The sequence below is a fragment of the Xyrauchen texanus genome, chromosome 21, assembly GCF_025860055.1.
Source record: "Xyrauchen texanus isolate HMW12.3.18 chromosome 21, RBS_HiC_50CHRs, whole genome shotgun sequence".
Classification (NCBI taxonomy): domain Eukaryota; kingdom Metazoa; phylum Chordata; class Actinopteri; order Cypriniformes; family Catostomidae; genus Xyrauchen; species Xyrauchen texanus.
Window position 1 is genome coordinate 25738996 of NC_068296.1, and position 23199 is coordinate 25762194.

Sequence of the window (23199 nt, forward strand, 5' to 3'; positions counted from 1 at the left end):
ACTTAAAAATAAAAATTATCTCATCATTTACTCACCCTAATTCCATCCAGATGTGAATGACTTCTGGGATGACTGAAATTCTCTCATCATTTACTCACCCTAATTCCATCCCAGATGTGAATGACTTCTGGGATGGCTGAAGATTTTTAGAAGAATACTTTAGCTCTTTAGGTCCATACAATGCAAGTGAATAGTGGCCAGAACTTTGAATGTTCAAAAAGCATATACAGTATATATAAATATAAATTATCCTCCCTGTCCATTAAATAGCGATATGAACAAAGAATGCAAATCGACAAAACAAAAGAACAAGAATGTGAAAGTTAATATAAAAATTTAATCTGCATTAGAAACCAAATGTAGTTGTCTTGTTGCCTTGCTGCCCTATCAGTCAGTAACTCAACAGACAGCGTTTGCATACAAAAGTACCTCGAGAAACTGGTTTTGGACAGGCTATCGAGGCAGCATAACTTAACCTTGTCCTTTGGCTGAGACAATAAACCAAGGTCCTGACTCTCTGTGGTCACTAAACTTCCCAGGGCACATCTCGCAAAAGAGTAGGGGTGTAACCCTGGTGTCCTGGCCAAATTCCTCCCATTGGTCCTTATCAGTCATGCATCATAGTAATACCCATCTATAAATTGGCTATACCACTCTACTCTCTCCTCTCCACCAAGAGCTGGTGTGTGGTGAGCGTACTGGTGTACTATGGCTGCAGTCACATCATCCTGGTGGATGCTACACACTGGTGGTGGGTGAGGAGCGTCCCCTGTTCTGTATGTAAAGTGCTTTGAGTATAATGTCAGAAAGTGCTATATAAATATAACATTAATTTACATCATTGCTAGTATACCAGCAAATGATTATCGGCATCTGGTGTCCACTAAAGGTAACGCATCTGTTTCATTCAGTCCAACCAAACCACAATGCTCAAATAATCTAGAACAAAATCAAGAGAGTTTTGGCAATAACCAAGTGTATATTTAATAACTACAATACTACTTTCTCCCTAGAAATTGAATCAAAAGTTGGAAAAAGTGAATAAAAATACATTTATACACAAAATATATATCAACTGCATCTTTGGCAGCCTTTTTTTTCACAGCTCAACCGCTGTAGATCTGCACACACAGGATTGTGGGATTTTATAGGCAGCGAAGGATACATCTATGCTGCCTTCAAAAATTGATCAGATGAAGGTATGTAACAGACAGGATGTGACACAAACATTGGATTCAGACATGCCTTTCTGCCTCCATATACATCTCCGGAGTCAGCATTTCCCTAGTTTCAGATGGAGCCTTATAGTGAAAAAGGACTTAAATATTAATTTGTTTCTAACCCAAACTTCTCACATCACTTCTGAAGATATGGATTTAACCACAGCAGTCGCAAGAATTACTTTTATGCTGCCTTTATGTGTTTTTTGTGCATTCAAAGTTCTGGCCATCATTCACTTGCATTTTATTGAAATATACACCATTCACTTGCATTTTATTGAAATATTCTAAAAATTTTCATTCAATTATGTCATAACAAAGAAAGACTTACACATCTAGGATTGCATGAGAGTGAGTAAATAATGATAGAATTAAACATTTTGGGTGAATTATCCCTTTGAAGAGAGATTCTGTTTAGGAAAATTAATATTCCCAGAATCAGCTGTGTCAGAAATGCCTAGATAGGTTTTATAGTTAGAATTGATGAGTTTTATTCAGATTTATAATTTATTTCTGTTAGTTTATGGGGTAACTTTATAACCCCATTTTTACTTTTTTATGTTACATTAAATATACTTAGTTGTTAGCTAGAAAAGAGCCTTCCACTTAGTATTTGCTTGTGACTTGTGGGGGAGTTATAATAATGAGCCACCCAGACCACACTACAATGTTAAGACCTATCGATCTAGAAATTTTATCAATTACAAACTCAAAATTTGCATTTCAAAATCTGTTTTCAATAGCACATTTAGAATCTTCCTTAGATGTGCAAAGCAGCTGATGCTAATAGATTCTGAAGTATATCTAATTAAGATAATGAGAGCTTTGATGTCCCATGTCAGAAACTACAACTCTGCAGCTGAGCAAGTTTAAAAATAAAGCAAACAACTGGCACTTCATCCCCCTATGTTAAATAAACCATCATGTAACTCTTTGCCTTTCCTCCAATAATACGTTTCTTGAGGGAACGTGAGAAAGGTTTGTTTCTATTCCAGAGAAAGCGGTCACGACTACTGCTCCTCTCTACATTCATTTGACCTCTCTTTTCTTTATGCGAGCATGCATGCATGGGGAGAGCACTGCTACTGTACAATGAATATGTAAAAGCTCTCTATCACACACTGCACTGTCCTTCATGGATGATAAACAGGCTGCAGAAATTCATTTACATATGTATTGACAAGAGATTTCTCCAATTTAATCACCTTATTTTCTCATTTGTAGTGTTCCTCAAAGTCAACCTGCTCTCCACTGTTTTTTTTTTTCCATCCCAGACTGTTCCATTTCCATTTAAATTGAATAGGACACACGTTTTAATGTGACTGGTATTTTTTTATATGATAGCGATGGCTTGAACAAATCACAGAATTATTGGATGCTCAGAGGAAATGCCGACGCGACACTTTCTGTATTTGTATTATGATCCGGGTGGGTTAATGTTGTTTCAATGAGCTGAATTGGAACTTCTTGTCCATGTAATGACATATTTGCTTAAAAGTGTCTCTGAACACAAGTGTGGCCTTTTTTTACTTTGTCGCATGTCTCATCCCATGGGAAACAAAAATCAGTGAAAAACAAATGAGATCTCTTTAAAGTCTCAGTTTTTTCTCTTAGACAGCAATGAGATCAATTTGAGTTCATATTGATACATTTGCATAAAGGGAAATTCAATGCAATTAAGGTCAATCAACAGCATTTTTTTAAGGATATAAAAATAGAAATCCAAAGCTTACTGTTCCCCTTCTGTCACTCACTCGACGTTGTGTCGATGTAGTGACATTAGGGGTCTCTCTTGAGAGCCTCGGTTGCCTCTTAACTTGAGAAAAGGCCAATATACAATTGGCGAACAGAATTTGCGTGTCCCTCCCCTGGACATACGGGTACAAAGGAGGGCGCAATATGGCTGTTCATTCAGATTTTTTCTTCGGAGCTGAGCTGTTGTGTGTTCAGCAAGCTGACGTTTCCACTACTGACCTCTCAACTCTGCAGAGCTTTGCTGTTGGATCTTACAGTGCAACACCAGCGGCTTTTCTCTTCTCTGCACGCCAGTGCAGTTTACGCCCTTAGGCTCTTCGACAGCAATTCTAAAAGAGCAAATAACCTCTAAAAGAGCATTTTCTCTACAATTGTACACATTGACATTGAATGTATTTTTAAAGATACGTCTTTTTAAAGATGCGTTTCGAGATGTGGCTTGTAAGCCCATGTGACGTATTTGCCTCATGTTGACCTCCCCAGCCTGGGCAGGATGTGGTCTCTGTGGGGTATTTTCCCCTTGAAAGAATAGGTGTGGCAGGGCGGAGGGCGGTGCCGGGTCGTGATCCTACACACCCGGTCCCGTATTAGGCTAATTATGCCTCCGTGAGGTTTAAAGGCTGACTGCAGAGGGCCGTGCGGGAGGCATAATTAGCCTAATACGGGACCGGGTGTGTAGGATCGTGTGATAGCATTAGATGGCCCCAGCCACATCTAACTCTATATGGAGAGAAAACATAGAGAGAGATAAGGCCGCCGCTGGCACAGCCTGCTCCCATGCTTGTCGCGTCGCTTGTTCCCCCCTTCAGGGACCTAAAATGTATGTGACGTCTTATTGGGCGCTGGAGAAGGTTATGTGCAGCCTGAAGCGGTCTGCTCCTTCGGCATGCAACAGCTTGCTTGCGCCTGCATCAGCAGTTGACATAACATGGTTTAGTGTCGTGGCGTTATTGAATAGGGACCCCTAGTGTCACTACATCGACTCACGAGTGATAGAAGGGGAACGTCTAGGTTACTGTTGTAACCCCCATTCCCTGATGAAAGGAACGAGACGTCGTGTCCCTCTTGCCACATCACTGTACAAACCGCTGTAACGGACAAACTTTATTCTCGGCTCCTCAATACAAAACCTGAATGAACAGCCGTATTGCGGCCTGCTTTGTACCCGTATGTCCGGGGGAGGGACATTCATTGGCCTTTTCTCAAGTTCATAGGCAACCGATGCTGTCAAGAGAGACCTCTAGTGTCACTACATCGACACAACGTCTCATTCCCTCCATCGGGGGAGGGGGTTTACAACAGTAACCTAGATGTTTATTCTGTTAAAACTTGTGTTTTAAGCTGTAAATTATTTTTTACAGCTGTTTTAATGTTTACTGCATTACATTGTCATGACAACAAAGTTGTTCAATTGGATATAACTTTACACAGAAAGGGTAAGCGATTTTATCACACTATAATGTTAACACGTATATTGTTTGTAACTTGTGGCTATACTTTTGAAACTGTGTAATTTAATGTTTACAGATTGGCCCCATTCACATCCATTGTAAGTGCCTCAGATTTTATCTTTTATTAAAGTGCTCATGACATGAGGAAATACATTTTCTTTGATCATTTGGCATATAAGATGCATGTCTGTTTCAAAACTTTAGAACTTCCTCCTCACTGCAAATAAAACATTTGTTGAATCAAGCTGCCAAAACGACTCGTTCTCTACTTCCTCCACATTGTGATGTCACTCTGACTGGCTCCACGGTACCACATTAATTCCTACATTACCTTTACCCAATATTATAAGTAGGGTTGCAGCGGTATACTGGTTTCACGGTGAATCTCACATGTGCGTGCAGTCGAGAAAATGTCTGAGAGAAGCGAGGCGAGGGGGTCTGACATGAGTGTGTGTGTGAGAGTTAAAGAAGTGTTTCTCAACTGGTCTATTCGGACTGGGTCACGGACAGCAAGGAAAGAGCAATGCCATGGTTCTCCCATTGAAGAGATTTCGACGACCGCCCAAGTGATAGACTATTTAGGACTGGAGACGTAGATTTAATGATAATCTCACAAACAGCTAAAGCAGACATGGGCAACATATGGCGCGGGCTGGATCAGGCCCTCCACATGGCTTAATGTGGCCCCCGGCTCATTTATCGTAAAAGCGTTTTTATTTTTCATTGGATATTTCAGTTAACTTGCATTGGGACCTAACGCTTCTCCACAAGCGTTTACCATCCTCAGGGTTGCCAGATAAGGGACAAAACACCCCAGTTTGAGATTTATACTTGCGCAAATTGGAAATATTCTGCCTAATGTTATACTAATTTTGTGCAATCTGGCAACCATGCACGTCTCGCTTTCTCCTTGAACAAATTTAGCGATCTGTAGTGCAATATTCTGCTCAAGGAAAAGTGTTATACGGCTACTCTGTGTCCATTCTTGAGGCTGCTTGTGATGTTTGGTGCTACTAATTTTGCAGGTAAACCTTCTCAGTGATTAAATTAAATATAAAAGTAGATCTCGGCATCATTGACATGCGAGCAAAAGCAAGCCAGAGACAAATATGTAAATGTATTTTTTATTTGTGCAATTTAGAAACGTTGAATTCCCTTCACACCTGTATGTTAATCTAATTCTTGTAGATTCATTTATCATAGTCATGCAGTTGTGTTATTCAGTTGTGTGCTGGAAGTCAATCTATCGAGGAGACCCGCATCATGACTCTTTTTGCACGTAAACGGGTAAAGTTTTAGAAAGAAAATAAGTAAACTCGCCCGCTTTGCGACAAACATTAAAAGTTCTATAATTATTATTTTTTTAATTATTATTATTAAAACTGAATAATAAATAAATGAACAGGGAAGTAGAAATGGCAAAATTTATTTATAATCTCCGCCTTGATTCAGTTTTGTAATGCCTGATTCAAAAGTATCTATCTTTGTTGAGCAATATAATACTTGAGGCAATTGCAGTATAGTCCCATTAGTCACAGATACACTTCAGAAAATTTAGTACAAAATGTTTCTGGGCTTAAAAGATACAAAAACCAAATCAATGCAGAACATTGTATCTCAAAAGCATTACAATGTGGCCCCCTATGCACTACTTAAAGACCGATGTGGCCCCTTTACCAAAATAGTTAAAAATATTAATAATTACACACATCACCTTTAAAAATTTGTTTCAGGATTTTACATGAGTAAAAGAAACTGTTATATTTTGACAAAATTGTATAGTTTCATATGAAATAATCTAAAGGTAGAATCTATTAGACCTCATTTTATATCAACAGTGGCAGTTTTAGTTAAAGTTTCAAGATGTGTTTCAGCTAGTATTTATTTTTCATAAATACATTAATTTATTATTATTACTATTATTTAAGATTAGCACACTGACCTAACCATGGTAATGAGGAGCCTTTCCTTCTGTGTAATATGTGTATAAATATGTAATATTAGTTAACAAACAGGATAATATGGGCTCATATAAGTAAATATGCTCTTCAATTTTTAAAAGGGGGAGAGAATACTTCATGTAGATTTTGTTGTTGACATCATCAACAAAAATAATGACACTTGATGCATGTCCTTGTACTGGAAAACCATGAACAAAACTATGCAACATAAAAGGAAATGCAACCCAGGATACATTAAATACAGGTTATGTTTGATCTATGGCAGGTCGATACTTGATTTCCAATGTAAAATCTGTCTTAAAGCAAAAACAGTTGAGAACCACTGAGTTAAAGTTACAGACAGGAGCAGACTGGCTGCGCTGCTGCACACCTACACTGTAAACTAACATTCTTTAGTTATATAACATGTTATAGTTACATGATATTTTATCATTCTGTTTATTATAATTCTGTTAGCTTTCTTATTTTTTCTATTTATTTATTTTCAAAAGGGAGACTTTTTTTTACACATATGTACCAAGTGGATGCCACATCATTCTTTAAAGTGTAACACATACTTCAACAAAATAATGGTTTCAAGTTTCAATTATAATAAAGTGTTTGCTAAAAAATAAAATAAAATAACCCTTCTGTTTTCACTAATAATAGTAATTGTGTAATACTGTATACCGTGATACCTTGAAACCGTGGTATTTTCTGAGACGGTTATCATACCGTGAAAATCTCATACCGTTGCAACCCTAATTATAAGTGAACCTCAAGGAACATTAAAATAATACATAAAAAAACATCATGAGCCCTTTAAAGAAAAGAAGGGACAAGTCGAAATAAATTGTATGTGGCAATCAACATTATGTCATAAATTGACTGAGCTTAACATCTGTTGAACCTGGAATATTCCTGTCTCCTGCTTCTCAGATTTTTCTTTTGGGGAAAAAGATTCCTGAAATCGCATGTATCTCATCAATGTTTCAAACTGTGCTCAGATTTGTAAATAAAAAGTCAGGGGTGCCAATATGAAATTTAAACATTTTTCATCAGGTTCTTCTAAACAAATAATCTATCAACAACTCTATACCATGTCAACTATTATCAAGCTTGTATCTATTTTTATTTATCCTAAGGAATTTTAAGAAACATTTTAAGAGAGACAAAGTTGACACCTTAACAAAATAGTACTGAGAACTCCATTAATCCTTCAGAACCATGAAAAAGCAACGTCTGAATAATGAAAATTTCCTGAATTTCCTGATGACTGAATGAAAGCAGCAAGTGGTATCCTATTATGATTTGACCAGGCTAGTGCTCACTTACCTGCTTTTTATAAAATCGGTTTGGACCTAGCACTACTAGCCGAACGTTACGTCAGCTAATAAATATTCATGAACCAGCCTGATAAGGTTTATTATGCGCCCCCTCCCACATTTATGTATATAATGTAACTTTCATGTTTGCCCATTAATATATTATAACAAAGTCTAACAGAGTTCCCACGTGTCCTGGAAAACCTGGAATTTTGCAATGCAGTTTTCCCGTCATGGAAAATTCATGGAAAATTAGAAATGCAATTTACAATGATGAAGGAACATCATTGAAACTCAAAATTATTGTTATTATGCTATTACTGTTGTCTTTTCTGATACAAGTCATGTTCAGCAGTTTAAAACTGTAGGGAAATGATACAGTACATCTGCTTTGTTTTTATAATGCTTAAACATTCTACTGAAGTCAGTAGATTTGACATGCAAATTTTAATAATGTAGATTAGAAAGTAAGGACATTATTGATACTCATTATTATTATTATTAGACTATTATTGTTGTCTTTTTGGATGTAAAGTCATGCTCGGCCATTCACAAACTAAATGGAAATTATAGATCTGCTTTGTTCTTATAATGCTTAAACACTATAAAGTCTCTTGGCAGATTTCGGTCGTGAACATTTCAAATGATTCAATGACTCGCTCATAGCACATTAGACTTTCATTTGTTGCCACCTAGTGGCATCTCCAGAAGGGGTCACGAAACTAATCAATTACACTATGTAACACAGTTTTTTTGCCTGGGTAGTGTGTTATTTCCTAATTGCTTATGCCTCAAAAGAATAGAAAATTCTATTATTCCCCACAAACTTTACTTTATTTTGAAATTGACCTATTTTCAATGAGAAAACAGGCGAATTTGTGACTTTTCGTTCACATAAAGTCAGAAAAAACATATGAATCCAAATTAACATGTATAAAAAAGTAAAACCGAAATGACTTCAAAAGATTTAGAAGTGAGTAGTTTATCAAGATTTACGATAATACTTGTTTTAATAAAAATAGTTTCATAAGGCACAATTTGATGTGCAGTGGGGGCATCGGCACCTTCCAGGGGTCCAACAGTGGCTCCAACTTGACGTTGTTCCTCCCCATAGAGAACTTGGCCCATTGTGGCCAGTCCTGTGGTAGTGTGCCTTGGTGTCCATGCTGTCTCAAAGGCAATAAAGTTAGCAGGGAAACTTGGTAAAACCCCCTTGGAGACCCATCAGGAATGCCAACATTTTGAAGTCTCCTGTGACCCCCCAGCCGTACTCATCATAATTCAAGGCATCCAGCAAGGTCTTGATATGTATCCACTTAGGCAGCTGGAACTAAACTGAACTGGTGGGCTTAAGGTCCCTGTATTTATACTAATATTTATATTACTGGAAAGCTCTAGAAGTTACTCCAAGTGTACTCAGCACTGAATCTATTTGGAATGTTTACATTTAAAAATATCACAAAATATCATAAAAGTTTGTTGGGAATAATAGCCATTTTCTATACTTTTGAGGCATACACAATTAGGAAATAACACTTACTACCCAGAAAAAGAAAAAAAAAGAAAATTATAATTATTGAATTATTGATTATTGAATATGAACATATTTGTGAAAAAGAAGCAAGCCACACCAAAATACTCTTAATATTTACAGCTAATTCTACACAATTGTGCCGATAATTTTCTAAACTTGATTTATTAAAATAGCTTAAGTTGGTGCTTTTAACTTATTCTTTAAAACAAAATAACCCCAGAAAACATGTCTCAACTTTTTGGACCCTCATGAGTTTGCATCCTTATGAGTTCTAAACTTTAGACAATGATGACAGTCGGACCACTAATTAAAAAAAATTAATAAATTCACACTGGATTTGTAGCGTGATGATTTGGGCTTAACATCTTGGAATGTGAATTCATTTTCAGTAATTCAATGATCGGAGTCAGTTTATTCCGTGATTACAACATGTAGTATGCAGAAAGCATGGAATATAGTCATAAAAATGGCATTAACAATAAACCGCAGAATGTAATGGAAAATTACATACTGTATTTGGACGAAAATGTATGTTTGAATGTACATTTCAAATTGTGAGATGTCCTAGTGTGATAATTAAACTAAAAAAGTGTCTGATTTAATTGAATAAATAAATAATCTGCAAGTGATGCATGCTTAAAATGTAATGTGTAGAGCCGGCCGCTCATACACTGAAAACCCCTCATCATGATCATCATGTGTATGCTTGTGTGTGTGTGTGATGACAGAGACAGAGAACACTCTGAAATGCATGACACATACAGAGTATATATTTATTTAATTAAATTGTGGAGTGGTGGTGGCATAGTGATTAAAGCACAGGGCTGTTAATCAGAAGGTCAGAGGTTCTAACCCCACGATGGTGAAAGCCACCACCATTGTGTCCTTGAGCAAGGCACTTAACTCCAGGTTGTTCTGGTGGGATTGTCCCTGTCATAATTGCACTGTAAGTCGCTTTGGATAAAAGCATCTGCCAAATGCATAAATGTAAATGTAATAAATGTAAATTACAACTTTATGGGTATTAATAACACTGGAGCATACTGCTTATCTGGAGGTGAAAAACTCCTTTCAAAATCACACAGAAATGGCAAAATAAAAGCTTGATTTATATAGACACGTGTTTTTGCTTAAATATTACACTTGTTGGGCGCATAAAATGTCCTGGAAAATTGTGGCTTGTAAAGAGTTGGAACTCTGTCTAATATATGCATGCTAGTTTTCATCAGCCAAGCCATCAGTCGCTCAACTCATATATTTCTATATAACTTATATACATGCACAAGCTTATTTTATTTACTTAAAGTAGACTGTCATAAAGACAGGGAAGTCATGTCTTGCCCTATTCTATACGTTGCAAATCTATATACAGAAATGGACTGGAAAGTGGACCTCTGAGTATGTCTGAGTCCATCCACGTGTTTTTTGAGGGTGACAGAGCTTTTATAGTAAGTAAATGTGCCAAAATTAGTCGTGGGGAAAAAGAGAAGCTGCCTAGCTTTTGAAGAATTAATAAGGCTGTCTCATTTAAATGTGGAGAGCATCTGAGGCAGCCTCTGAAAATCCCAGTTTTACATTTCTTGACAGTGCCTTTGATGGGCGCTGATAACGTACAGCAGGGAGCTCACGTCTTGTAATAAAGACTTTGGCGGCGGATACGAACTCTGCAGATCCAGGCTATGCATTATTATATGTCTTCCTAGCAGTAAAGCAGCCCCCATTTATGCCTCCCACTATTTTTACATTTTGTTATTATGACTTAACATTACCTGATTGTTCTTATGCCAGCTGTTGTTTTGCAGTAGTGATTTTGTGAAAGATGGTATTTAATGCCTGTTTTTTTTATCTGGCTTATTATAAATCTAGGATTTACAGTGATATCACCATCTTCTGTGCAGCAGTTTTAGTTAAAGACACTTCTAGTGCCTTTGTATACTTAAAAGGAGTAGTTCACCCAAAATAAATCATTTAGACTGTTGACTGACTTTCTTCCATGGAACTCTTTTCCATATAATGAAAGTGAGGGCTGTGAAGCCCCTAAATGCCTTGTATGGCATCAGTGGCATCAAAATGAAATTTTTGTACTTCATATGACTTTTGTTTTCGATTTCAAAGCTTTGGTGGATGGGAAGATTTTCAGTAAATAAGTAGTAAAATTTTGTTTCCCCTTCTGTCACTCACTCGACCTTGTGTAAAATGAAGTGACACAAGGGGTCTTCCTTGGACGCCGAAACCTCTGAACCTGAGAAAAGCCAATGTCAAGTTGGCAGACAGAATTTGCATGCCCCGCCCCGGACATAAGGGTATAAAGGGAAGCTGGGCAGCGAATGAATTTTGTGCAGCAAGCAGCTGAGTTTCACTCCTGTTCCACTCACCTCTACCAGCGAGAAGTATTGCTGTTGGATCCGCACGGCGCATTTCCAGCTGGCGTATCTCTCTCTGCACGCTGTGCAGTTCACGCCCCTGAGCGCTTCGACAAAGCTTTCTGTCTGTTTAAAAGAGTGTCTCGTCCTAAAAGAGTTATATTTTCTCTAAAAGAGTCTGAGTTTTCCACTCACAAAAACAGCAATACACAGCGGCATTGAACGTCCTTTTCAGGACGCGTCTTTTTCAAGATGCCTTTCCGCCCCTGTGTTGTTCCTGGATGCGGTCGATTTCTCTCCAAGAACGACGGCCACAGACGCTGCTTCGTGTGCCTGGGTAGCGATCACACTGAGGCGGCGTTCGTGGATGGTTCATGTTCTCACTGTGTAGGGTGCACAGGTTGGTTAGATCAGTTTTACTATCAAATATAATTAATAATTAATGTTTATTAATTATTAATTAAATTAAATAATCTAATTTAATTTGTTAAATTCTATCCTCGGGGCACCCCTCTTTGACTAGAGAAAAATGATAGTAAGTGACTGATCAAGTCTCATGAAATTCTACCCTGAAGATTGAGTATTTTGATTGATAATCAAAATAATCAAAAAGGGAAGAAGCTAGTCGAATTATTGCCATATGAATTCAACAGTGATCTGGTTACAGTTGGCTTCTAACAACAACAATTTAACAATACTGAAGTAATACAAGAGTTATTGACGTGGCAGAGGCTGGCTTCAACAAGATTTATTATAATCAAACAGCAATGAACACTGCCAATACTAGATGAATATAGCACAAAAACATAAAGTGGAAATCCTAACTAAATGGTGGAGCTATATGCTAGTGTATATGTGTGTGTGTGTGTGTGTGTGTGTGTGTGTGTGTGTGTGTGTGTGTGTGTGTGTGTGTGTGTGTCTGTCTGTCTCGATTCGGTAACAAAGACACAAAATGGCGGACTAAACTCCTCGTGTGGAACTAGTTCAAAATGGAGGGCTAGGCCGGAAAGGGCGGAGCCAACGATTATTTTAAGGTGTAGGGAAAGAAAGATGGCTGGATCAGATCCAGCACAATTGAGCTAATACCACGTGTGGGTGATAATGAGCAGACATACAATGGAACTGAACGAAACAGGCGGGAGAATTTGAAAAACAGCAGCCTGATTCATACATAAACCGCGGTGCTGCTCGCTCCATGAATTTCAGTGTGTGTGTGAGAGAGAGAGAGAGAGAACGAACAAACAGGGGTTCATGCAATTTAACAGAGGATACACGCTTGTAACAGCGTGATTGAATCGTTAATTCAGATCACTCAAATAAAATAACATTTCCCCAAAATTGACGATCTCATAAATCAACACAGCAATCAGCGACCGTAGTTAACATACAAATGTAAACAAAACATCAAACATTCAGCGATCAAATATATGATTTAGTTTTATGAGAAAAGTCAGTTTCTAAACTAAATCTGCCCAGATATCAAGCCTTACTTGTGAATTCCTGTTGCATTGAGCAGTCAGGAGAAAACCATCTGGATTCGGTCCTTTGTCTTGCGCTCGTCAGCGAGAAAACACGTCTCTGCGTTGTTTCTCGGGTCGGGTGATTGAGAGAAACGCGGGAAGTAGTCAACGTTGATAGAAAACGATTGAGAAGGGAACCTGGTCGCATTTTCCATTATATAAATGTACATTTCCTATATAAATTCACTGTTGTCTCGCAGTGAAAATGAAGTGAACCGGTTGTACTAAGTACACTACTGTAACATTCTCACTTTGACTTTTGTTTTTATACTTTTATTTTGAAATTTCCTGATTAGTTCCGGTTTCCCAGTCTTGTCTATTCCTGTTTTCCCTTGTTCAATTGTCCGGTTTCATTGGTTTATTGTTTGATTACTTCACTTCAGTTCCAGTTTGTCATTGGTTTCAGTTAATTGTCTTGTTATCTTGTTTTAGAGTTCTGTTCGTGTATTGGCCTTTGTCACCCTTGTCTTTTGTATTTAAACCATTTAAAGGGCCTTTTGCCCTTGTGAGGTATTGTTCTTGTAACCTTGTCTTTCTTCTCTAGTAACCTTGTGTTTATGTTGCCTTGCTCTTGTTACCTTGTGTCTATGTCGCCTTGTTGTTTAGCCTTGTTGTTTCCCATAGTTTAGTCTAGCCTGTCTTTGAGTAACCTTGTTCACCCATAGTTTAGTTTCACCTGTGTACATGTTACTCCGTTGTCTAGCCTAGTTTAGTCCAGTCTGTATCCTTGTACCTTGTAGTTTTGTTCCAGTCCTGTCCAGCCTTAGCCTTAGCCCCTGCCTTAATTATTTCATGTCGTGTCCAGGTTTGTCATTATTAGTTTGGTCCTTGTTGGTTATTGTTTTGTCACCCACGCTGCTTTACCTACTCTAGTGTTTCGCTTGTGTTCCCCAGCTTGTTCTTTCTCGTGATTTGTTTTGTCTCCCTTCACCTTTATAGTTCGGGATCCTGGTTTCATATGGTCAGAATAAACTGCACTTGGGTTCATCTCCACTTCGTCATCGTCTCTGCCTGTTGTGTGTCTAGATCGTTACAACTACACGCCTGGAACAAAGCTAAGTTAATCTTACTCTACCGTGGCCAAATGGTGAGGTTTAGAATAATGTGGTCTCTCTTTGTCCAGAAGGAGGGAAATTCCTTCGTGTATAGACAGGTCTCTTAAAGAGCAGCTTGTGCCATTGCAGGCAGCGAGGCTGGAAGCAGAGAGAGAGAGCGAAATCGGGCCGCTAGTTTTGTCAAGAAGATGACGTCATCGGTCATAGGCCACTTTTGACCAATGACGTTTGAGATGGAGTCCATGGGTGGGACCTCCCATTCAATTGTGAAGCATTCCGGGAAACCGAGTTCAATATCTCCCCTTCAATCATAGAACAAAGGGCCATGCTGTCTCTGCTGCCATTTTTAGTGGGGCAAGCCCTTACATCTGTGAGAACATGACCATGGCAACATTGCGGTTGAGGCTTTCCTTTCTGAAGGTGAATGCCACCTAAGCCGCACCGCCCTTCTTACCACAGGATTGAGGATGACCCGGCTGGCGATGAAGGCGTTACGGGGATGATGACGGGCTCTGTTTCGCCGGGTAAATCCCCACGAACCACCCGCACCCCGACCCACTCGCGTGCTTCCATCCATCCTCGGGAGGTGGCCAGCCGTCATTCTTCCTCGAGCCCCAGGGCTTGGATGATGACATAACCGCTGCATCGGAGAGCATACAGGCGTCTGACGCGGAAGACTTGACTTGGCTGAGTTTCTCAACGCACCCGTCTCCCACCTTGACCTCTTCGGCGACACCGTAGTGGGCGAAGTTCGACTAAGAAGCAGATGGAGACAATCTCTCACATCATGCCACGGGCCTGCCCAACCAGTGCGCCCCGCCTGCTCGATGAGGGCGTCCCCCTGCGACCAAACAACGGCAGGCAGCTCCGCATCCTGGGCCCAGCTCGCAGGCGGTGTACGCCCCTGCCGCGACACCGACCTTTTTTACAGTTCGTGTTCGAGAGCCAGGCGTATCAGTGCAAGTTCCTCACCTTCGGCCTGTCCCTGTCCCCTCGTGTGTTCAGGAATATTGCAGAGGCCGCTCTTGCCCCCTAAGGGAAGTTGGCATCCACATACTCAACTACCTCAACGACTGGCTCATCCTGACCCACTCTCGAGAGTTAATATGCGCCCACAGGGACTAGGTGCTCAGGCACCTCAGCCATCTAGGGCTTCAGGTCAACTGGGAAAAGAGCAAGCTTGACCCGGTTCAGACCATCTCTTTTCTTGGCATGGAGTTAGACTCAGTCACAATGACAGTGCGGCTCACCAACAAGCGCGCTCGGTCAGTGCTCAGGTGCCTCGATTGCTTCGAGCCCGGCACAGCGGTTCCTCTAAAACAATTCCAGAGGCTCCTGGGGCATATGGCATCCTCAGCCGCGGTCGCACCACTCGGGTTAATGCATGAGACCGCTACAGCTCAGATCCCGATATGCTATCTCCTGTCCCCCCCCGGGGAAAGACCGCCTTCCCCGATTTAAAATAGGCCCCAGCTACTTTACGTCCTATGTGAGAGACATAGTGAGAGAGAAGGCCACGGCTGCTGGGCTTGCTCTCATATGCTAGGCATGTAACACCTTTTTCCCCCCTCTGGGGTGCGGGAAACCTAAGGTTTATATGCAAAAAAAAGTTGGGGAGTTGGGGAGGGCTACATGCAGCCGGCACAGGCGCCTCCAGCATGCAATAGCCTGCTGTGCACCTGTTTCGACAGTCACGTAGCACGGTCAGTGCGTGGGGCTTTTTTATGGACCCCTTGTGTCACTTCATTCGACACAATGTCGAGTGAGTGACAGAAGGGGAACGTCATGGTTACTGTCGTAACCTCTGTTCCCCAAGGGAGGGAACGAGACGTTGTGTCCCTCCTGCCACAGCACTAGACCTAGCACTGTAATTGGCCGTGCTTCGTTTTCGGGCTCCTCAGTGCAAAATCCAGACTGGCATTCGCTGCCCCTCTTCCCTTTATACCCGTATGTCCGGGACGGGGCATGCAAATTCTGTCTGCCAACTTGACATTGGCCTTTTCTCAGGTTCAGAGGTATGATTCGGCATCCAAGGAAGACCCCTCGTGTCACTTCATTCGACACAAGTGTAGATACAGTAAATTATAAAAGTTAACAATATCAGTGTTGTACAGTTGTAAACATATTCTGATAAATGTATTTTTTTACCACCATTGGGGGCTGAAATGAATTTTAATTGAATCATATGCTTCCCAGGCAAAGAGCTAAAAATAAATGTGAGACTTTGTGGAGAGGGGGAGTCGAAATTAATTTCAAATGCAGCAGTGGCTAGAGAGTAAATGCATGTCTGTGTGTGTGTGTGGGGGGGGGGGGGGATGCAGATATGCAGATTTGCCTGCATTTTGGGGACCTAATGTCCCTGTGAGGATTGTAAAACCTGACAAAGAAAATTGCTTAATAAATATACTGTGGTGATGTGGGCGTGGCCGAGCGACGTCTGTGAAGAGTGAGGCCGGGAGAAGGAGAACTGTAAGGATTGACACCTGTGGTAAATTATCTCTAACAGCTGTTCTGTGTTCACGTGAGAGCTGGTGGGGGATAAACGGGTGTCCAGACTGCCGGAGAGGAGAGAGAGAAACATGCAGCTGAGATCGTGTTGTGCATGCATGTTGTGCTGAAAAGCCAATACTTTGTGTTATACTGAATGTTGCTGTCAATAAAAGGGTCAATACTGCGTGGATTGTTTACCCGGCTCCCCCTTCCTCATTAATAAATACAAAATAATGATTTAATGAAAATGTTACAATGCAAAGAGGTTTGTATGAGGCTTATGTTTAGGGGCAGGCTTCGACAATTTGTTGAAAATGGGGCAAGATTACCCTATGTGGATGTGTGGGATGTAAATAAGTTAATAATGCTTTTCAAAATGTCTTTTAGGGTTAGGATTAATCTATACTTCTGTGATTATGAAGTCTAGGTAGGGTATGTCCCCATATAAAGGATTAGTTCACCCAAAAATGATCTTTTATTATTTACTTACCCTCGTGCCATCCCAGATGTGTATGACTTTCTTTCTTCATCTGGACACAAATTAGGATTTTTAGAAGAACATGTCAGCTCTGTAGGACCACACAATGCAAGTGAATGGTGACCAGAAATCCAAAGGCCCCAAAAAGGAGATAAAGTCAGCATAAAATTTGTTCATACGAACTCCAGTGGTCTTATCAATGTCTTCTGAAGTGATCCAGTTGGTTTTGGGTGAGAACAGACCAAAATGTAACTCCTTTTTCACTGTACATCTTGACAGTAGTCTCCTTGGCGATCATGATATCAAGCTTGATTACACTTCCTATAGCACCATCTAGTATTCTGCACATGGATCAAGCACTAGGAAGTGTAATAGAGCTTCAAATCATGATTATGCCTAGAAACTGCAGTGACAAGGTAAACAGTGAAAAATGACTTAATTGATCTGTTTCTTTCCCACACTTATCATAAAGCTTCTGAAGACAAGGATTTAAACTATAGAGTCTGTAGGATTACCTTTTTTCTGACTTTATCTCCTTTTTGGAGCTTTTGGAGTTCTGGCCAAAATTCACTTGCATTATATGGATCAACAGAGCCAAAATATTCTTCTAAAAGTCTTTGATTGTGTTCTGCAGAAGAAAGAAAGTCATACACATATGGGATGGCATGATGGTGAGTAAATGATGAGAGAATATTAATTTTTGGGTGAACTTTCCCTTTAACATGTGTGTGTCTATTGGAGCTCACATTTCTCTATTAGACTATGCTGTAGTCTGTGAGCCTTGTGTCCATCCATTGAGTATTTAGCAACAAAGACAGAGTATTTCATCTAGTTTGCAATTTCTGTGTTGCTAAGCTTGTGTCTTCCATTTGGCTCCAATTGATCTCCCTGCGTTCCTTGTCTGTACCATTCCTAGGTCTTACTTGGTGGTGCTGGGTTATATTACACTGCTGTTGTTTTCCTGAAGTCCTTGACAAACATTGGTTTATTTCCCAACAGATGCTGCAGTACACTTCTTTCCCTTGCCAGTGTGTGATCATTGCTTCAACCGCTCTCTCTCAGAGTTGTTGAATTATAAAAATTGGCATTTAAATACAAAACTCTCTTGGGCTGCAGATATTGTACTGTACAGATGGCCATTTGTCCAATTAGCCTGTTAAATGCTTGCACAAACTGTCAACTTTTATTCTCTACAACTGCCCGTTGTGGCATTGGATGTCCCCATGCAATCATCACAAGCACTCTTGGATGAAGCTAAAGGGATCAACAGTTTGACACAAGCTTGCTTTTTAAACCGTTCCTTCCCTGGAGTGTTAAGGAAACAGCAGGTCTGCTCCACCCCGCTGAACTTTCTGTGGGAATGCTTTTTCTAAGGTTCCAGCCAGGACTGTGCTGAAATTTAAACTAAAGTGACACATATAGGCAGGGCCAAATGGAGAGATGCAGGAACAGGCTCTCCCAGCGAGAGGGGAACTTTTGAATAGGTAGATTGACAGGCGTTGCACTCAGAGGAAATGGAAATACAGATACATGTACCTCTTTTGAGGCTGCGAGGGTCAGGCATAGTTTGTTACAGCGTTGGCAGAACTGCGGTGGTTAGATGTGACACACTGTCAAGCATTTCATTGCACCTCCACATGGACAGCATACACAGGTGGCACCTGAGCAGAACTCTAATTTATGGAGGCGCGGGGCCTTTGTTCCCAATGTTTGTTTTTATTTGGATGGCATTTTTGACTGAAACACTAAATGGCATGGCGGGATTGCGATCACTTCTGTAAATATGCTTTAATACTGCATTATCAAACAGGCATTTCAGAAAATGCATATTGCTTTCTAAATTAAAGGTTAGCTCAGGTTTTTTTTTTTTTTGTGGTTCTGGTCGATTTGAAAGTCAATCTTTTACTGACATTTAGTGACGTGGATGCTGCATCATGCAAAATAAATCATTTTCATTAAAAGGTGCTGTAAGCTATTCTTTTCATAGAAAGGTATGCCAAAAAATGAATATCTCCCTGAAATAAATGAATAAAAAAAGTGTTCTGAGATATCTCACTGGTATCTGACAGCACTAGACTCTGTAAACATCAAACAAAAATGAGTTCTCTGATGCTCTCAGTCATCAGTCATTTTGCACATTCCCATAGTGTTGTAGTTTTGTAGTTTCAGCAAATTATTGAGGCTTAATGCCATTTTTATTGCATGTTGTTCATTACAGTTGTCAGTTGAGGCCGCAATTTTGCAGCAGGGTTTTTTTTTTTTTTTGACAGCTGCTTCTGCTCAGTGTCAGTCTCAATAAAGCTCATTTGGAATCTTTGGAGTGCAGGGTTTTGGAAAGAGGGGGCGTGGCTAATCCAACAGAAATGTGCTATTTTTTGTCAACAATTATTAAAAAATATATATATATTATTTGAGTGATAGTGAATGATAATAATTGGGGGTTTACTGAGATTAAATTAGCAATATACTGCTGGTCATGTGATCTCAAAATGTTGGCCCCATGAGGGCGCCCATTTCCATATTAAATAAATCAGCTTTTGTTAGGCTAATAATATTTTTGTCCCTCTATCATGTGAGTGTACATGATTTTTTTTTTTAATTCTGATGTACTAATTTCTTTAGGGTTAAAACTTTTTTAATGAGGAAAAAACTACTGAGTGCACCTTTAATTAATATACTGTAGTCTCATTCTAATAATTACATTTTTTGCTGAAGGAATGGCCTCAGTTTTTTTACTAGCATGTAATAAAAATATTATCCAGTTATTCATTTATGTAAAAAAAGTTTATTTGCCCAGGACACCAGCCAAAGCCATTAGAAATCAACATAGTGTTGTTTTTTTGCATTTGCACTCATTTAACATTTAGTTATTGATGCCCACAGAGTGGTGTAATAACAAACCCATTGCTTTATGCCACATAATAATTTCTCCTCTGAGATTAATTACTGTGGATGTCCTGATTAATTGAGCATGTACGGGAAGAATGGGTGTTTGGAAGCAACAATTCAAGGTCAATTATTTGAAATAATTGTGCAGAGGATGACCCAGTCATCATTAAAGAAGCACTGGGTGAAAAAAAGAGAGACATTGCTGATACAACAAATGCATTTTGCAGGAAAGGAACCGTATTTAATGCTAAAGAGTCAAAACTAAAAAAAAAGTGTATGTCATGACATTTGATGCACAGGACTATGTGAATTTAATAAGTGCACAGCATTTTCAAGTGATTCATTTTATAGTTAAAGGGATATTTTACCATCGTCATGTATACACCATCATTTAAAACCTGTATAACTTTCTTCAATGGAATACCAAAGGAGAAATTTATCAGAATGTATTAACTGCTTTCTTCCATAAAGTGAAAATGGATGTGGACCAGGGACTGTCCAGCTCCAAAAAGATCAAAACAGCTCGAAACAGCATCATAAAAGTAGTCCAAACAACTCAGACAAACTGAAATTTAAGTCATTCTTTACATTCTTTACTTAAATAATTCATAAATAACTAAATTAACGTCTAGGTTACTGTTGTAACCTCCGTCCCCTGATGGAGGGAACGAGACGTTGTGTCGAAGAAGCTGACACTAGGGGTTCTGAGCCCTAGTGTCAGCTTCTTCGACACTAACATCGAAGTGAGCTGACAGACGGGGAACTCATAATTGAATGAGTTAATGTAGCCTTAACCTATTAATTTGTTTATTTTTTTTAAATATATACTTTATTGAAAATGTTTCTATAATGTTTGTATTTATTTCTTCAAAGTATAGTTTACTCCCAAATCTGTGATAAGGTTGTGAGAAGAGGCAGTTTGTGTTTGAATATTATTATTTAAAAAAAATTTGTGAAGAAAAAAAATTATTAACCTCCTAACCTGTCTAGTTTGTCCAATTTATTTAATAGGAGGCCTATACTTTACGTTCCCTTTACAAAAAGCTTCACTACGATGCTGCGCTGCTAAGCGCTACGGGGAACAACCCTAGTTGTGACCAAGCTGAATAATGTGTGCAACACGTCAATGAACATTGACCGGAATTTATAGCCTCGGCTGATGTAATCATTAGATGCACCTGAGGCCAGGCTATAAATGGATACGTCACCAGGTGTCATCAGAAACTCTTTTTTCAGAGCTATTCTGTTTCTGTGTGTTTCACAAACCGTCAAAACTTTCTTTCCTCTGTTAGGAGTTAGAATCAGTTAGGCAGTGTGCAGTGAACGTTGTTGTCTTTTCTCTTCTGTTTAGAAAAAATGATATATATATATATATATATATATATATATATATATATATATATATATATATATAAAAAAAAGAGAGAATGACTGAAAGCCGCTCCCCTCTTCTCGCTCTATACTGAAGACGACACACATCAGTTTTTGCTCTTTTTGTTTGGGGGTAAGAGCACGCTGCTCTCACGTTGCAGCAGGGCGGGTGCGAGCACTTCGATTTGCTTTAACAGGCAAAGTGCTTCGTGCTCACCTCGATTGATTCCGGGAGTCAGCACTCACGAAAAAGAAAAAAAAAAAGATAGTTCGTGGGGCTCTTGCATGGATTTGGCTGAGGAGCAAGAGACGGGTTGATCCCTTTCTCTCACTCTCTCCCCAAACCCAGCTGGTCTTTCACATGATCTCGAAGCTCGTTCCGACGCTTCTTCGGATCATGAGGTGGATCGCGATTCTCTTCCCGCCTCCGAGCTTTCCGTCCGCGATAAAAAAATCTACGGAGGAACTGCTCGATGTTGTTACTCAAGCGGTTGCCAGATTGGACTGGCCATGTGAAAAAGAGACACCAAATTTTATCTTCCAGTCTAATAAAGGGAACGCCTCATGATAACCTCCATGAAGAGCTTTTTCGCTCATGGAGGAACCCCTAAAAAAAGATATATATATATATATATTCTTCCCGTGTTCACATACCCTCAACGTCATTATATTCGACCATCGTGGGTGCTGAGGCACGGGGGTATTCAGTGATGCCGCCGGTCGAAAAGACGCTTGCGGGCTATCTCTCGCCGGGCTCGGCATCGTCACTTAAGAAGCCCACTCTCCCCTCAAAGCCTTATAGGACAACCTCCACTTTAGTGGGAAGGGCTTATCAAGCAGCAGGTCAGGCTGGTGCTGCTCTGCACACTATGCTGTTTTACAGGCGTACCAGGCTGACCTCCTGGACGACCTGAGTGTGGGTTCTGCGCTTGACGAGCAAGCCTCAGACCCGCCTCGGTCCTGTCTGAAGGGAGGCCCAAAAGCAAAGCGTGGCGAGTCGTGCTGCTCCTCCCAGGGATTGGGGACAGTCTCGCCTCCCTCGCCAGCCCCTGAAGCAAGACCTCAGGACTATAATTTCTAGTAAGAGAAAACCCTGACGGTCTTGCGCCTAGATTAGGGGGTAGCTCCCCTCGGGACTGGGCGCGTGCTTCACTTCACCCCTCCCAGTACCCCCTCGAAGCCCCTCTATTCCCACCACCTCTTTGTGTTTCGGGTTACAGAGGCTTCCGTCAAAATTGGGTGTTTTCGCTGTTCCTGCATTTTATTCAGGACGCGAAACACTCGACAACCTCTCAAAAGGAAGTGTTCAAATATAATACCATCTCAGAGATCCTGGCAGCGTGGAAACTTCTGCCAGATATATTCTTTTCTGTGGGTCTTATAAGGGCGTCAGGATTTAATTCACTTGCCGCTTTTCCGTGTTTCAATGGCGTGTTCTCACTACCGTAAACTGGATTTCTTTTTTATGTAAAAAAAATAAATAAATAAATCTCCTGGTTAAAGGGGCCATGGTATGTGTTCCCCTTCCAGAGAGAGAGTTAGGTTATTACACTAAATACTTCCCGTTTCCCATGGAGGGTGAGGGGTGGCGTCTGGCTTAGATCTTAAAGCTTGAACTGCCCGTGGGTGTTCAAGTCCAAGACGATGCCTGTCAAGACGGTTGTGTCTCAAGCCCTACAACTCGTTTGGCTGGTCACCATCGATCTTGTGACGCACTTCTATACTTCATTTTGCCACAACATGGAAAGTTCCTGAGGTTCGCTTCCGGGGGCGAAGTCTTCCAGGGTCAGGTTCTTTCACTCAGCCTA

The 23199-nt window shown here is 40.1% G+C and overlaps 1 protein-coding gene across 1 annotated transcript in view; it reads left to right on the forward strand.

The window, feature by feature from the left end:
- LOC127661998 (alpha-1,3-mannosyl-glycoprotein 4-beta-N-acetylglucosaminyltransferase C-like) overlaps positions 1-23199 on the forward strand; it is a 117851-nt gene that overhangs the window by 12870 nt on the left and 81782 nt on the right. The window lies entirely within an intron of this gene.